The sequence below is a fragment of the Fukomys damarensis genome, unplaced genomic scaffold (assembly GCF_012274545.1).
Source record: "Fukomys damarensis isolate Sample0158 unplaced genomic scaffold, DMR_v1.0_HiC HiC_scaffold_10, whole genome shotgun sequence".
NCBI classification, from domain to species: Eukaryota; Metazoa; Chordata; class Mammalia; order Rodentia; family Bathyergidae; genus Fukomys; species Fukomys damarensis.
In genome coordinates, this window is record NW_022900922.1 from 39351222 (window position 1) to 39358630 (window position 7409).

At 45.3% G+C, this 7409-nt stretch overlaps 1 non-coding gene and 2 pseudogenes across 1 annotated transcript; all 3 read left to right on the top strand.

Annotated features, from left to right (window-relative positions):
• The first annotated feature begins 2114 nt into the window (after nt 1-2114).
• Nucleotides 2115-3366, top strand: LOC104870637 (annotated as a pseudogene).
• A 2174-nt stretch (nt 3367-5540) lies between these two features.
• Nucleotides 5541-5615, top strand: Trnan-auu. Its single transcript has one exon. It is a non-coding gene; the product is annotated as a tRNA-Asn (tRNA).
• A 1364-nt stretch (nt 5616-6979) lies between these two features.
• On the top strand, nt 6980-7163 carry LOC117285492 (annotated as a pseudogene).
• Nucleotides 7164-7409: the final 246 nt, after the last annotated feature.

The following is a 7409-nucleotide window of genomic DNA, read 5'->3' on the forward strand; positions in this document are numbered from 1 at the left end:
GGAGCCGCGAGCGCCCCGCCGCCGGCGCCAGCCTCGCGGGCCCTGGTTCTCTCCCGCGCCGCCTTCTGGGTTCGTGTTTAGCTCCATCCCTCGGGGCAGTGACTTCGTTTCCGCGGTAGCTCGTACGTGCTAAGCCTCATCTGTTAAGAAGTGTCAGGTTCCACCATTATAGCCTCCTGTTTGGAAGTTCGGGGCTTGGGTCTATTTTTATGTAATTCTCCCCATCTTCTTGCGTGCTTCAGCTGTAATCATAGCCTTGATTTGATGTTATTTTCTACAGCTGTCCTATATTTTGCATCTTAAAATTCAACACTGACAGTCGGCGTGTGTCGAGTCAGGCACAGTCTCTGCCCTCGTGCCGCAATGAAATTCTACAGTGACTTTCTGCGTGGCCTCCGCGCTAGGGCGTCCTCGCGTCCCTTGCCTGCCTGGGGGAAGTCCTCCTCCACAGGCGCATTTCCACGTGGCCCGAGGAACGGACCGTGACCCGAACCCTTGTCCTCGACTTCACAGGGCTTCCCGCTGCTCCAGCCCTTCGGATCCAGCATGGCCTCCTGCGGCTCTGCCTTGATTTCCGGTCTCTCAGGCTCTCACAGCTGCATCCCAAGCCTAAACTCCTTCGCTGAGGTGCTCCAGAAAATGTTGACCCTGCCTTGTGTGACCCTAAGGAGCTCTCTGACTGTTATGAGACCAGAAAGACCGCACAAAGTACACAGTGTACTCCTAGAAACAAACTACTGGCGAGCTGGAGGGTCCATTACGGCTGGTAGTCACAATTGCTGGAAATGTTCAAAAGCAAGAACCAAAATGGATAAACATAAGGTTGAAAATGCATAAGTCTGCCATGAACTGTGGTGGTCTTTACTGAGTCCATTTCTGTTCCTGTAGGAAAGTAGCTGAGACCAGGTAATTTATAAAGAAACTTATTTGGCTCCCAAATCTTGACACTGGGAAGTCGCAGTGTCTGCCTGGCCTCTGGTGAGGGACTTCTAGTGCACTGTGACACGGAGGGGGCCTCTCATCAATCGAGCAAGGGGCCAGCTCAGTTCTCCTATTATAAAGCCACCAGTATCATCATGGGGTCACTTTCATGCCTTCATCTAAGCCTGATTATCTCCCAGAGGTCCCAGGTCTAAATTCTTCTAACTTACTGAAATTGAGGATTAAGTTTCCACTAACTTTTGAGGGGAGGGGACACATTGAAGTCATTGCAGTTTTCACTCAACAAAGAAAAACAGACAGCATTAAAACAATAATCAACTTGGAGAAAATTTTACAACAGCTCAAACTAACAAAGGGGTTAAAATATGTTCCATAAAAAGACCCCTGAAAAGATGTAGCAAACATACAGAAAACTAAAAACACCATCAGGAAAAAAGGAAATGAGAAAGATGGGCCAAGGAAATAACTCAGAAAAGGGATGACTAAATGCTTTACAATATGAAGAGATGGTGATGGCCTGGTTTTAGCTCAGCAGCACAACACCTGCCTCACAAGCACAAAGTCCTGTGTTCCATCCCTGGTGCCACCCCCCATATGAAGAGGTGGTGAAGCTCACTACAATTAAAAGAAAATTAAATGAACAGTAACACAAAGTTTTACATCCATAGAATGGCCAAAAATTAAAAATGTAGGCAAGAAACATTGCTAAAGAAGTTGAGGAAAACCACTGAAGTGCCCCAGTTGTGCCAGCCATCCTTGTTGAAGTCCTGCAGGAGCACAGTGTAAGCAGTGAAGTGCGTGCCTGAGCTTCACACTGCTGCAGGGATGAATGAGCATGGACTTGCAGGCTTGGAGCCACGTGTCTTCACTCTCCTATCACTGGAGAGGTCAGAAATCCAGAAGCAATAAATAAATAAAAGGTATTGGAAAAACTGGCTATCCACATGCCAAAGATTGAAACTAGGCCCATATGCTTCACTGTGCACTAAATTAAAGTTGAGATGGATCAAAGATCTAAATATTAAAACAGAAACACAAGGCTCTCTTGTTGCATTGGATGTCTTCTGCCACCATGAGCTGTTACCCCTTGTTGCTGCTGCTGTCTGCCCCTGTGAACTGTTGCTGTTCTGCCACTCTGCCTTGGAGCCAGCTGATTATAGACTGAAACCTCTATGAACTCTCACATCATTTCAACTGTTGAATTTAATTACTCTGGAGATCTTCTTGCAACAGGAGACAAGGTGGTAGAGTCGTTATTTTTCAATGGGAATGAGAGAATAAAGCTGTCCTCATTCTAGGGGAGAATATAATGTTTACAGCACCTTTCAAAGTCAAGAACCAGAGTTTGACTATTTGAAAAGTCTTGGAATTGAAGAAAAAAAATGAATAAAATTAGATGGTTGCAACAACAGAATGCTGCTCATCTTCTACTCTCTGCAAATGATGAAACTAATTATGGAGATCAAGTAAATGGAATAAAAGAGCAGAAGGTTATAATTTGAAAGATGAAGATGGACGACTTCAAGATCCACTTAGAATTACAGCACTGCAGGTTCCTATGCTGAACATGGACCTCATGGTGAAGCAAATCCATGATGAATTTTTGTAAATGCCCACACATATCATACAAAGTCCATTTCAGTAAATAGTGATCATGAAACATATCTTTCTGCAGATGACCTGAGAATAAACCTATGGCATTTAGAAATTGACAGAAGCTTTCCCATGGGTATCAAGCCTGCTAAAATGGAAGAGCTGACAGAAGGCATCACTGCTGCCGAATTCCACCCACACCAGTGCAATGTGTTTGTCTACAGCAGCAGCAAAGGGACCACCTGGCTACATGACATGCGTTCCTCTGCCCTGTGCAACAGACATTCTAAGTTTTTTGAAGAGCCTGCAGATCCCAGCAGTAGGTCCTTTTTCTCAGAAATAATTTCATCCATCTCTGATGTCAAATTCAGCCATAGTGGTCAATACATGATAACGAGAGAGGATACCTGTCAGTGAGGGTGTGGGACCATAAGTGGAGAGCAGGTTTGTAGAGACCCATCAGGTGCATGAGTGCCTGTGAAGCAAGCTGAGCTCCCTGTACAAAATGACTGCATCTCTGACAAGTTTGAGTGCTGCTGGAATGTTTCAGACAGTGCCACTATGACATGGTCCTACAACTTCTTCAGAATGTTTGACAGAAATACTTGGAGAGATGTTACATTGGAAGCTTCAAGAGAGAACAGCAAACCTCAAGCCAGTTAAAAAACCCCAGAAAGTATGTACAGGTGGTAAAAGAAAGAAAGATGAGATTCATGTGGACAGTCTGGACCTCAATAAAAGATCCTTCACACAGCCCAGAACCCCATGGAGAACACTATTGCTGTAGCTGCCACCAATTATTTGTATATATTTCAGGACAAAATCAACTAAAGAAGCTAACTGGAGGACCAAGACTTGTCTCACATAGTTAAGCCGGTTGTTTTTCTGTCAAAGAAAACGCATTGTCCTCTCCATTAAGAACAGGGATGCACTTCCTACTTCCCTTCATAACAGAGGAAAGAAGTGACCTTGGCTGGAGTCCTGGCACTGCTCTGCCCTTAGCCCAGGGACAGATGCTCATTACAGGGGGAAAACCCGTTTGAAGCAGAATTGGGGCCATTGCTCAATAAAGGCCATTAATCAAAATAAATGTAAAAAATAAATATTCTCTCTTCCAGTCTGCTGGAAGAGAGAATAGGTAGAATGCTTGAGGACATAGAAGTAGGCAAAGACTTCATGAACCTAACCCAGACCACACAGGAAATACTACAAAGAATCAACAACTGGGACCTCATCTTATTAAAAAGCTTTTGCACAGCAAGAGAAACCACTGACGGAGTGAAGAGAGAACCCACAATGTCAGAACAATTTTTACCAGCTATTCACATAAAGGACTATTATCTAGAATGTATAAAGAACTCTAAAAATCAGACTCTCCAAATTTAAAGACCAATTGCAAAAATGGACATCTGAAATAAAGACACTTCTTAGATAATGAATTAGAAGTGGCAAATAAATATATGAAAAAATGTTCAGCATCACTGGTCATTTGAGAGATGCAAATTAAGACAATGCTGAGATTCCACCTCACCCTGGAAAGAATGGCTGCTATCAAGAAATCAACCAATAACAAATGCTGTGGGGAGAAAGGCACTCTTCTCCATTGTTGGTGGGAGAGTAGACTGGTGCAACCACTGTGGAAATCAGTGTGGCGATTCCTCAAACATCTAAAACTATAGATTCCTTTTGACCCAGCTATACCTATTCTTGATATCTTCTCAAAAGAATTAAAAGCATAATACCACAGTGATCTATGCACACCCATGTTTATAGCAGCACAGTTTGTAGTAGCTAAATCTTAAAAACAGCCCAAATCCACATCAACTGATGAGTGGATAAAGATGTGGGTTTTTAATACAATGGAGTGCTACTTTGCCATAAAGAAGGATAAGCTTCAGACATTTTTAGCTAATTGGATGGACCTTGAGACTATACTCTTGAGTGAAATAAATCAGACACACATGTTTAAATACCACATTGCTTCTCTGGTGTAACAAACTGAAAGTGGAAAGAAGGACTGAGATGTATAATGGATGTTGGAAATTGGGAAGAAAGTGTTCAAATTGGAAGGGAAACAAGAGAAGAGTGAGGGAGAAAGGAAGGGAGGGATAAGAAGAAAAGTGAAAATAGGGAAAAATGGAAACAAAGCTTTTGTACATAAGGGGGGCTTGATGGGAAGAGTGGGATAAAATAAAAATAAAATAAAAATTTAAAATCTAAAGGCTGTGTGTGTAGCTCAGTGGTGCTGCGCCTGCCTGGCAAGCACAAGGTCCCCCGGTACTGGCTGGTGGGGGAATGGGGAAGTGGGGGAGGCTACACCTGTCAGATGGGCTGATACCCTTCCGGGGTGAGCCGCCTTTTCCCGGGCTCTCCACCCCTAAACTGCATCGCGCCTCATTTGTACTAGCACCCGCACCCCACTCTTGACTGCGCCCTAAATCTCTACTAATTCCATCCTGTGCCTCTTGCTGACCTGTCCTCCGCGATCCCGCAGACGCACTCTGCACAGGCGGGGTGAGGTCGGGTCCCAGCGCAGGTCCCTCGGGAAAAGGCGTCCCCCGAGCCTCGGGGCGCTGGCTACCCTGTTGCCCTTTTCAGTAAGTTCGCGGGTGTTTCAGAGAGAGAGCGACAGACCGCACTGCTGGCGCCCAAGAAGTCGGGGCTGCGTCTTTGGACCGGGCCGAGCCAGCCCTTTTCCTTGTCCCTCCCACCACCGCCCAATATGTGAAACTTTCCCCCAAAACCCGAGGAAGCTGTCATTCTTTGCTGCTCGGGATCCTGAGGCCCTGCGGCTGCCCGCCCCGCGCGTCCACGTGGTGGTCTGGCGAGCAGGGACTCGGGCGGCACCAGCTTTGGTCTCTCGGCCCGAGGTCCCACGTGCTGCTTTTCTCTGACCCTCAGGGAGGGTCCGCTGGCCGTCCCTGCGGTGCTGCACCTCAGGCGCCAAGACCTAACAGCTATGGATGAAAGCAGGCTTTCAAATTCCGAACTGAGCGGTTGGGAGAGGGGGTGTGGCTCAGTGGTAGAGCGCGTGCTTATTAGCATGCACGAGGCCCCGGGTTCGATCCCCGGCACCTCCAGTTGTGGGTGGTTGTCTTTTCTGAAGAGAGCACCTTTTGTAGGTGAGCTTTCCACACTCTGTGTAGCTGTTCATCTCCTTCATCCTCTTCCATGTCCTTGGTGATATCGAGGAGCGGCTCCAAGAGTGTTGCCACAACCAGGAATGCCTGTTCAATAACCCGCTTTTGGAAGTCAATTCGATGTTACTAGAAAGGGAAAAATAATCATTTTTTAACCCTAAAGAATTCTTCAGAGGGCCGGAGATTTAGCTCAGTGGTTCCAGCGATTGCTTGGCAAGCACAAGGCTCCTGGTACAAAAAAAGAATTCTTCAGAGCCAATGTAATTCCAGCACTCGAGAAGCTGAGGCAGGAGGATAGCAGCGAGTTCAAGGCCAGTCTGGACTGCATAGTGAGAAACTATCTCAAAAACAAACAAACAAAAAGAATTCTTGGAAAGCTTAGCATGCGAGGCCCCGGGTTCGATCCCCGGCACCTCCAGTTGTGGGTGGTTGTCTTTTCTGAAGAGAGCACCTTTTGTAGGTGAGCTTTCCACACTCTGTGTAGCTGTTCATCTCCTTCATCCTCTTCCATGTCCTTGGTGATATCGAGGAGCGGCTCCAAGAGTGTTGCCACAACCAGGAATGCCTGTTCAATAACCCGCTTTTGGAAGTCAATTCGATGTTACTAGAAAGGGAAAAATAATCATTTTTTAACCCTAAAGAATTCTTCAGAGGGCCGGAGATTTAGCTCAGTGGTTCCAGCGATTGCTTGGCAAGCACAAGGCTCCTGGTACAAAAAAAGAATTCTTCAGAGCCAATGTAATTCCAGCACTCGAGAAGCTGAGGCAGGAGGATAGCAGCGAGTTCAAGGCCAGTCTGGACTGCATAGTGAGAAACTATCTCAAAAACAAACAAACAAAAAGAATTCTTGGAAAAAAGAACACCCTGGAGGTGAGATGGCAAGTGTTTCTTCTGTGCACCCACCACTGGATGGTCAAGGCACAGCAGGATAGAGAATTGGGGCAGGTGGAGATGCAGAAAAGATTGCCTATTGAGCTCATCTTGAGCCACCACTTCCACCCTCCCCATCTCAAACAAGCACGTTACACAAAACGTCTACATGTGATAACAGTTAATGTCAAAGCTCACCTGCCAGAACCAGAAACAGTCTGAGATATTGATTGATACATGTGTGAAAATTTAAAAAAAAATTGGTCCCTTCTTAACGTATTCATTTCTAAAGATTCTTTTTCTGGACATAATTCTGGGCAATACATATTGTTCATAGGTCTTTATAGTCTACACCACCTATTTAAATCTTTTGAAGGTATTTTTGTGGTCAAATACATTTCAGTCTTTCTTATGACAAGAATATCCACCACCATAGCTTTGCGCAGTGGCAGTATCGTAGCCAATGAGGTTTATCCGAGGTGCAATTATTGCTAATTGAAAGAATATCCACCATCTTCACTCCTGGTTGATGTTGTAATGGAGGTGTCAGCCAAAGCGTTAGGCATGAAAAAGGCTGGCACCCCTAAAGCCACTGAGAAGTTTCCCATCATTAAAGGGGAGGCCCCTTTAATGCCTCAATTAAGTGAAATATAACATACCCAGGACCATGAGTAAAATATTTATGATGAAGGATTTAAGCTTTTGAATAATCAAACAAATGACACTGATGTTTCTGGAATTATTGGAAATACAAGGTGGTGTTTAGTCACACATAAGGGTGCCTTCAGACACGTCACCAAGTGGAAAATTCTCCTGGACAAACTGACCCCCAAAAAATAATGGCACAAGGGAAAAAAGGAACTG